Source organism: Marmota flaviventris, chromosome 7, assembly GCF_047511675.1.
Source record: "Marmota flaviventris isolate mMarFla1 chromosome 7, mMarFla1.hap1, whole genome shotgun sequence".
NCBI classification, from domain to species: domain Eukaryota; kingdom Metazoa; phylum Chordata; class Mammalia; order Rodentia; family Sciuridae; genus Marmota; species Marmota flaviventris.
The window spans coordinates 75,774,930-75,785,085 of record NC_092504.1 but is presented as its reverse complement, the minus strand read 5'-3'; the positions used below and the strand labels follow the sequence as shown (position 1 = coordinate 75,785,085).

At 35.2% G+C, this 10,156-nt stretch overlaps 1 pseudogene; it reads left to right on the top strand.

The window, feature by feature from the left end:
- Positions 1-4,676: 4,676 nt before the first annotated feature.
- Positions 4,677-9,938, top strand: LOC114079347 (olfactory receptor 12D3-like; annotated as a pseudogene).
- The last annotated feature ends 218 nt before the right edge of the window (positions 9,939-10,156 follow it).

Here is a 10,156-nt window from a genome sequence, read left to right as displayed (position 1 = left end):
GTGGATGCCACTGTGCCTGGCTCAGATTATTCTTGTATTGATAAAAAGTTCCATTAGGAAACAGCCTCTTCGTTCCACTGTTTAATTGGGCTAGAGAATAAATTCTATGCATGGAAGTAAACCCATTAATCTCTTGTCAACTGGTTGTTGATAAAGGTGTTAAGAGCATGTGCTAGAGGGTAGTTTTTCAATAAATGGTTCTGGGAAAACTGTATCTTCAAATGAAGAAAATGAAATTAAATCCCTCTGTCTCACCTGATACAACACTCAACTCAAAGTAGATTAAAGACTTAAATATAAGACATGAAACTACAAGAAGAAAACATGGGGATGTTGAAAATCTTTTGGATAAAATCCCTAAACCACAGGAAACAAAAGGGAAAATAAGCAAATGCGATTATAAAATCCAAAAAGTTTCTGCATGGCAAAGAAAACAACAGAGTGAAGAGACACCTATAGAATGGGAGGAATGTTTGAACCTATATATCTGACAAAGGGTTGATATGCAGAATATGTAAGGAATTCCAAAATCTCAATAGCAAAATTTAAAAAGATTAAAAAATGAGCAATAGTCTTAAATAGACATTTCTCAAAATATACACAAATGTCCAACAGATATATGAAAAATATTCAACATTGCTAGACATCAGGGAAACACAAATCAAAACCACAATGAGACATCACCTCACCTCGGCAAGAATAACCAATATCAAAACAACTAAAGATAACAAGCCCTGGCAAATATGCAGGGCAAAGGGAATCCATTCACAAGTTGGTGAGAATGTAAATTAGTACATCCATTATGGAAGAGTGTTGAAAGTTCTTCATAAAAGTAAAAATAAAACAACCATAAAAGCCACCAATCCCACTCCTGAGATATATCCAAGGGAAATAAATCTATGTTGAAGAGATTTCTGCACTCCCATGTTCATTTCAACACTATTACAGAAATAGAACTAACCAGTGTACATCAACTCATGAATGGATGAAGTGGTACCTAAAAACATCAGAATACTATTCAACTAAAGAAAAGGATGAAGTCTTGCCATATACAACATGGATGGAATTAGAAAAGGGAAATGAGCCAGATATAGAAAGACAAGTACCTCCTGATCTTACTCATGTGTGGAATATAAAAAAGTTGAACTTACAGAAGTTGACAATAGAATGGTGATTGCCAGAGTCTTGGAGGGTAGCGGGGAGGTAGACATAAAGAAAGGTTGATGAATCAGTACTAAGTTAAACAGGAGCAAGATGTTCTGGTGTACTATCACATAGTAGGGTGAGTATGGATAATAATTATATGCTGTGAATTTCAAAAATCTAGAAGAAAATACTTTGAAAGTTTTCACTAAAGAAATGATAGGTTTTGAGAAGAGAGATTCTATTTAGCTTGAGAAAACTATATGCATGTTGTAAATTTATGCATTCATAATTACAAAAGTGTCAGACTAACTTTTTGATTTTTAAGTGCTTAGGTTAATAAAAAACTATTTTTAGTCACCACAGAAAATAATGGATAAAGAGATTAGAAGGATACAGTACTCACTCCCTTTACTTTTAAGGTTTGCTAAAGTGATGGACATTAAATCATATTTTAATATTATTTTAATTTAAATAATTTTGATTTTGGGAAGTTGGGTATATACTCATTTATTAGTCAACAGTTTTCCTTTGTGAATTTTTCTTTGTCAGCTTTTCCATTTTTGTTTTCCTATTTATGCTTTAGGAAAGTTCTTAATAATTGTTGGTAACCCATTATTATCATGTTTTTTGAAAAATACAGTCTGATAAACTTCATCTTTTAACTGTGGCTTATTGCCTTATTATTATGCCTTTGAATTTATTTGTAGCAAATGTTAATTTGTGTGGTCAATTTTTCTATGTTTATAATCTGTTTCTCTTCATGTAAATTTTAATATGTTTTATCATTCTTTTTTTTCCTCCTGTTATTCTGGAAATTTTGCATTCTGCTTTCTTCTTTTATCTTTTAGCCTGAAATTATGACTTGCACCTTTTATCAATAGGAAGACTTTAAAACACTTTAACACTGTATAAACTCAATTTGTTTCATATGCTATAAAATATGTATTATTTTTTAGCACCAACAAATTTTAATAATATTTTATACAAATTTTATTTAAATTTTTCAGTCATGGACTATGTTTTTTTATATTTATCTATTCTTAAAACTCACAATTTCCCCCTTTTCTTCCAATTAAACTATATTCTTCAGAATCTCTTTTAAGTGAGGGTTTACTGGTTTCCAGTCTTATGATTTATATTTTGTTTGAAGTATACCAATTCTATTTTTCATTTATGAAACTTATGGTCTTTGGACATGCTATTCTACATGGATGGATATTTAGTCTCCCTGACTTCTGTTTCCTGTTGTTGCCAATGATCTCAACTGTCCTACTTTATAACAATCTGTTATTACTTTGAAGGGACTCTAACTTTCATCCTGCTCTTAAAACTCTTTTCTGCTTCTGTTTCTTTCTCTGTTTCATATTTCTCAGGTCAACTCATGCAACTTCTATATGCCCCAAGGCTTCACTTTCAACTTATCATTGTTTAGGTTTTAAAAATTTCTCTAGGTGAGGATCCATGTTGCATCCAATAGTTATTAAATTTCCAAGGCTAAGGCTGTGTCCTTTCTTTTAAATTCTTGTTTTATATCTCCTTTAGTGAGCAACACAAAGCTCTGCACAACAATTACTTAAACTTTGCAAAAATTCCCCAAAATAATACAAAATATAAAAAATCAATACTTTTGGAGAAAGAAAAAAATAGACAAAACAAGGTCTCAAGAGGAGATTCTAAAGATATGTATGCCTGGGACACTACTTGTGAGAGTCAGAGGGTACACAGCTTATTTATTTTGTGGTCAGACTATGAACAAAGCCAAGTATTGTGTCATTTATTTTTACACTTAATTGTGCGAAGTTCATAACAAGGCTTTGAGCAACCAAAAATCTCTATTAATTCTATTCAAAGAGACAATCAAAGCTTTGTAACCTGATTCTTAAAATTACTTAATTACAAAAATATCTATATATTGCAAGATATGTAAAAAGAAAAGAGTAAGATGAATTGATCAGAGAGAAGATAGTTAAATTGGAATGATATTTTTTCTTTGATAGAAACAAATTGAGACCATTAAATGGGCTAAGTCAAAGTACTTGGGAAAACTTCTTGAATTTAGATTATGGAAATTACTAGATGGAACAAGTGGGCTTATGGCACAGGACATCAGTTAGAAAATCTTGGAATTTACTCATCTATTTAATCAGTTTTTGTTTCAAATAGATATAGCTGTTTATATGTATTTACATGTGTGTGTTTATAAGTGTTTTTTTTTTTGTGTGTGTGTGTGTGTGTGTGTGCATGTAAATGGTTAAGGTGAATGAATAGCTACTGTATTTGTTTTAGTATTTTCCACGTACTGGAAATTAAACTATAAAGTTCCCTGAGGTCATTTAGTTTGAGTTTCAATACTTAAATCAATATCATGGCAAATTATGATTTTTGACATATGCAAACACATTTAAAGAACAAATTCTGGGAAGTTGAATTGCTAGGTCAAAGTATATGAACATTTTCATTTTTGATAGTTATTGCTAAATTGCCCCTTAGAGATTGAGTCAATTTATATACCCACCTGTATTACACCACCCTTAAGCTAATACGGTGCATTGCCAAACACTTTGATCTTTGTTAAAATTGTATATCATTACATTTTACTTTGCATTTGTATTTTGCTTTTTTTTTCACTTTTTTTTCACTTTTTTTTCTGGTGAGATTTTTTCCATTAAGAAATCATGACTTTCGGGGCTGGGATCATGGCTCAGATGTAGAGGGCTCACCTCATACTAATTAGGCACTGGGTTTGATTCTCAGCACCACATAAAAATAAAATAAAGATATGTGTCCACCTACAACTAAAAAATAAATATTTTTTTTTTAAAAAAGAAACCATGACTTTCTATTTTTTATTTTCTTTCATAAAGCTTAGATTGAAGGGAATTTATTTATTAATTCTTTTGATTAACATAGAGAAATTGTACATATTCATGGGATTTAGTGTGATTTTTCAATGCATGCATACTGATCAAATCCAGTCTCCCTCTAGCCACTGTTTTCCAACTGTCCAACCTCTTGTAATCATTATTTTATATTCAGGTTGTCTTTATTGATTGACTTTTTTTTAAGTGAGGAGATTTGATTCTAGGATATTGCCATGCTCCTACTTAGAAATAATGTGTGCCTATTTAGTCCATTAAAAAGTGTTTTCTAACTTTACCAATGTATCTTTGACATAATTTAATTAGATATACTAATTTAATGCCATAGATGAAGCTAGAGTTAAATCTTGTTCCTTTTTAATATGTTTTCTCTGAATATCTACCTTAATTCTGATGAGCTGCTTTTTAGGGTTAACTGTACAGTCTGAGTAGCCTTTTTACTTCCATGCATCAGATATCACATTAACTCAGAACTTGTCATGTACTTTCATTTTCCTCAGTTATGTTGCAAATGAATTTACCTCTGGAATGCTGTTCATCACAGTTTATCCTTCTTTTTTTTTTTGATGATAAACTTGCTTCATTTCACACTACCCAGTGTACCAGGATGTGTTTGCTAATTGTCACTGTCATCTTTTCTTGCCCAAAGCAATGGAGAACATCACTTTTGTGAATGAGTTTCTTTTGTTGGGACTGACCCAGGTTCAGGGGCTATAGCTTGTAATCTTTATCATTTTCCTCATTATATACAGGACAAACCTATTTGGAGATGGGGCCACATTAGTGATCATCATCTCAGAGCCAGTACTCCACACTCCTATGTATTTTTTCCTGAGAAATCATTCTTGTCTGGATGTTTGCTACTCTTCAGTGATAATGCCCAAGCTAATGTGGAATCTCCTCCCCACGCACAGGGTCATATCCTTCCTAGGCTGTATTACTCAGCTAGACTTCTTCCACTTTCTTGGTTGCACTGAAGAAGTCTTGGTAATCATCATGGGATTTGATCGATTTGTGGCCATCTGCAACCCACTTCACTACACTGTCATCATGAACCCTGTTGGAAGCTGTGGCATGGATCATTAGCTTCTTCTATACTCTGATGCCTTCTGACATGACTGCATGACTGGACTTTCACCACTTTCAGAAACTCGATTACTTCTTCTGTGATATCAAGCGTCTCTTGGAACTGGCTTGCAGTGATGTAAGTCTCAATAAGTGGCTCATTTTCATTGTCACCTGCAGCTTAGCCATCATGGTGGCTTGCTTCCTCACTCTCCTTTCCTATTTCTATATAAGAGGCTTTCTTCTGTTGAAGCACCAGTCCTGCAGTGTATTCCGCAAGGCTCTTTCCACTTCTCCCTCCCATTTTATGGTGATATTTCTCTTTTATAGAACTGTGGAGTTCACTTATATCCCTCCTCCCTGTGTTGCATGTGTAATACAGGAACAATTTATGGCTATCGTACACACAACGGTCACTCCAGTGTTGAAACCACTGATAAATACCTCTAAAAATAAGGAAGTGATGTTTGCTCTGAGCAGAATTTTTAGGAAGAAGCTGAAGCTGTTTGCCTGAGGAAAATAAGTCACAATAATGAACAGAGGAAAACTATATGCCACTTAAATGACATTTATTTTACTTCCTATAATAATTCAATATATTTCTTAAAATTTTATTTTCATTTTAGATATTTGTTTAGTTGGTAACCAGGTTCTTCATTCATATGATTTCAACCACTATTCATATAATCATTTTATCATCATTTGAAAAATCTTGAGTAAGTCCTGATCCCTAAGCACAACATACCCCAGTGGAAAAAGGTCCATGAGGCCATTAATGGGGATGTGGATCTTACATTTTTGTTGAGGGGGTAGGTAATACATAACTGAATAAGTAAATGTGCCTCTGTCAGAAGGTAGAACGTATTATGGAAGGTAAGGGAGAAATGAAGGCCTTTCCAAGATGTGACCTTCAGGCAGAACACTGAAAGAAATGAGGTGGAGGGTCACACAGATATGTGAGGTTATGTCATTGTATGAGGATACATAAGCAAGTGAAATAGCATTGATACAGAGTGTGTTTGTGGCTTGTGAGGAAAGCAAGATGGCCAGTGTGCCTGGAGCTTGGTGGGTAATCGGGAGAATGGCCAGACATGAAGTTAGTCAGCTGGTGGACTCATGACACAGGTACCTTAGTCATTTTAAGGATTTGGGTATTTACTGTGTGTGATATTGGATGACTTTGAGGCATTTGATCAAAGAAGTGACTTGATATAACTTCTACATTTAAATAATCACATTAAATTCTATGTGAAGGATATAGAATCAATTAGAATGTCCTTAATCCTTTGGGTAAGAATTGAAGGTAATGCAGGCAAGGGTGATGGTGGTGGACATATGAGAAGTAGTTAGATTCTGGATGAATTTGAACACAAAACTTTCAGTATCTGCTGAGAGCTTAGATATATTGTGTGAAGACAAGAGGCACCAAAGATCATTGTTAATTTTTATTTATCTTTATTAACTGGAAAAATGACCATGATGTCAATAAATTAGGCTATGAATATAGCACAAGTATGATTAATATAGGTTCAATTAGCTTTGCATATCAGGGGAAAAATTTGAATAGAATTATTTCTTCCTATTAATTAATGCTTTTTATGTCTAGAATAATATATTTTTAAAACTTTTATTTTCAGATTAGCATGTAGGTTTTATGGTCTTTAAAGGCTTTAAGATATTGCTATCAAATTATCAATCTATTTGTAATAATATAGATTTTTCTGAGCATGATTATATTTCATTTTTAAGGTAATAAGAATAGTAAAATTTATTTTTGTTTGGGGCAATATATACTTTACTATGAAGAATTAACTCAGCACAGAAACAATTAGCATATAAGTCAGAATATAGCAGGTGGGATATATTATAGAAGGTAATTGGAGATGCAATCTACAGTGAATACAAATTGTCTAAATGATAAGCAATATCCTACTTGACAGTTGATACTATAACTCAAGTATATTGTGCCATATTGTAAATTATGTGAAAATAATCATTGATGTTTGGAAAAATTAAATTTTTCAAATATTTTCTTTTGATCTTTGGATATTTCTTAGACACACTTGTTGCATCATCTTTACATACACAGACAACCCATCCATACACAATTAAATATTTTACAGTTCTGTCTTTCTACCTCCTTCTCATTGTCTCATTAACCATATTCATTTTTGCAAAAGTTGTAGTCTAAATTTCTTTTAATAACCTGATGTGGAAGTTGTTAGGTAATTTTTGAAGTTGAGGGACTTTGTAAAGACATAGAAATATGGTTTCTAGGAATCTGTTTACTAAGTATATCTGTGTGTATCTGAACTAAAATGACAAGAAAATGTTTATGTATAATAAAATATCCACTTCTACCTAACCTGGTGTGTTTGCACATCAATGAAATGCCTGATAGAAAAACATAAACGTATATTTTGAGTGATTTTAAACAAATTATTGCTAATTTTTGTCACATTTTAATGCATATAATATATAATGAATTTATATATTTTTATATTACATAACATATTATACTACATAATACATTGCATATAGATATATAAAGTATATTTTCATTTAAAATTTATGCTTTGAATATGTAGTCATCAGGATTGCACCAAGATGATACAGTAGTAGGTTCCCTGACATGTATCTCCCCAAACCAATATTAATTTGAAGTAATTCATGGATAAAAGTGCCTTTGTGGGAGCTTTGGGACCAAGATGGTTTTGAGCTCAATATAAAAAATAAAGTGGTTATTTTGAGAAGTCAGGCCTATGCCTATATGACTACAGGATTACTGACTATAGGTCTCCCTACAGACCTGGAGAAAGCCCCATCCCATAGCCCTATTTATTCTTGGTTTTGCCACTAGCATCATCTGACGAGAACCCAGTAAGAGATCATGCAAGACTATGATCCAGGAAACAGTCCCACTGACCTTGGTACTGGCTGTGGACCCAGGAGCTACCCATCATGACCTGACTCCAGCATCTCTCAGGTGCCAGGAATTGGATGAGATATACATACATCCAGGCTCCAATACAGGTCTTATGACCACAATTTGACTGTAGATCCTGAAAATCCTCTGCAACTTGGCTGTAGCCACTTTCAACTACATACCTGGAACATTCCTTCTTGTTTAGGACCCCCCAGGAAATACTTATTCATACTCCTAAGGAAGGCTCCAGACCTTTGTCTTACAGCAGTTCTAGAAATAATCATGTGTGGGGCGCTAAGGAACCTAACTTGAACGCTGCTACCCGCTTCCTGGTCCCAGGGCCACACGTGGTTAAGATGGCACCTGGCGATCAGCCAGAAAGTGATGCTGTGGGTTGTGACAAAAAATCAGACCACCTCTAGGATAAGCCCAGGACTCTTCAGTCCTTGTAGACAGTTTGTGCTTTCCCTTACATCCCATTGAATGGGTGCAAGCATGAGCCCTTCCAGCCCTACCGACCTTTGTTCTGATTGGCTTCTGTACTCTATATTAGATGTGTGTACTTCCTCAATAAATGAGCTCCAGCCTTGACTGGTCTGCCTGATACATCTGATTGCCCTCCAGCAAGGGAGGGCTGGGTGCCAGCTGTCAGTTGGCCCTCTCCTTTCTTGGCTCTCCTAGTAGAGGCCTGTTCTCCCTATCTCCTGCAGGTTGGGAGGGAACAAGGACTAAAAACCCTGAAAATTTTGTAGCTTGGATCCAGTACCCTGACACCAAACACATGCTGAGCTGCATTTGTACTGCTTCTCAGCAATATGGACAAGACAGAATTCACATAAATTCAATATTGGACAGTCAGAGTCTAAGAGACTCAGAAATTTGAGTATTTTTAATAGAGAAAAATAAAGAGTGCATTGGAGTCATGTCAGTAGTGACAATGGCAGCAGGTCACTGCAGAGGAGAGGGGTAGCACAGATAGAGAAGCATAGCAGACAAATTTGGTGTAGGAAAATTTGTAGATGAGAAAAACAGTATAAACTCAGACAAATCAAAGGCTATACAGTGAGCTGGTGTTTGAAAACTACTTCATGTCTCTCAACTGGTCAGCTGAGAGTCAAGGCAGGGAGCCATCTTGAGGAGGTCACACTGGATCTTTTTGATGCAGAAACCAGGAGATCATGGCCAATGTTGCCACACTATCTCAACCAGTTTTTACTGTGTGGCCTAGAATGTATGTACCTGGCAACATGTAATTGAAACAGGCACCGAGATGATTGTACCCACAGGGAATTCACATTGGAGACATGGAAGAGAATTCAACTTGCCTTCCCTTTTAGTCTGGGAGCTCACACTACCAGCTGATGAAGGTTAGGAAACTGAACAGGTGAGTGTGGTTACACTTGGGAGTTGAGCCTGGAAAGGCCATAATTAGGGTAGAGGGTGAAAGAACTCTGCAGGGTTTGTTACCCCACCCTGTGAGAAGAATTCTTGGGTGGACCCTGAGATTCACACTTCCACCAGAGAATGGCCTCTGCCCACTCATAGGGTTGGGTGGATCTAAATTTCTTTTGAGTAGATACCACCTGACAAAGTTCCTAAGTTTTTATTAGAGTTAAACCTCTCTGGGACTTATTATTTAGAACTCTGAACCAACCTCATGCTGATGGTCTATCTGGGCATAATTACAATTGACAAGTACTTCACATCTGTCCTACTTTACACTAGTGAGAAGGGAAGCCAAGACCATTCAGCCAGTTTCTGTTCAGGCCACTCCAGCATGCAGGTTGTTGAGCAACAGAAAAGGAGAGAGAGTTTGACAATCCCCAGTCCTTTGTCTTTCTAAGGGATACATAGCCCAGAAAGAATGGAAAGAACAACAGTCTGGCACAAGCAGTGAACTCTATCCTGGTCAACAGTTTTGACAATTAACCATAGTTTTGTTGTTAATTGCTGAACTCACCATTCCTGTTTCTGTGGTAATTAGTGTATATGATTTCATAGTAAGCACCTGGTATTTATTTAAATGTTGTATATTGGTTTTTTCCTTCTTTTTACTGTTGCTGCTTCTGTTTATTTCTCCCTTTCTGTATGATGCTGGGAATCTACTGTTAACACTGAGTTTGTGGAGTAGAAACTTGGC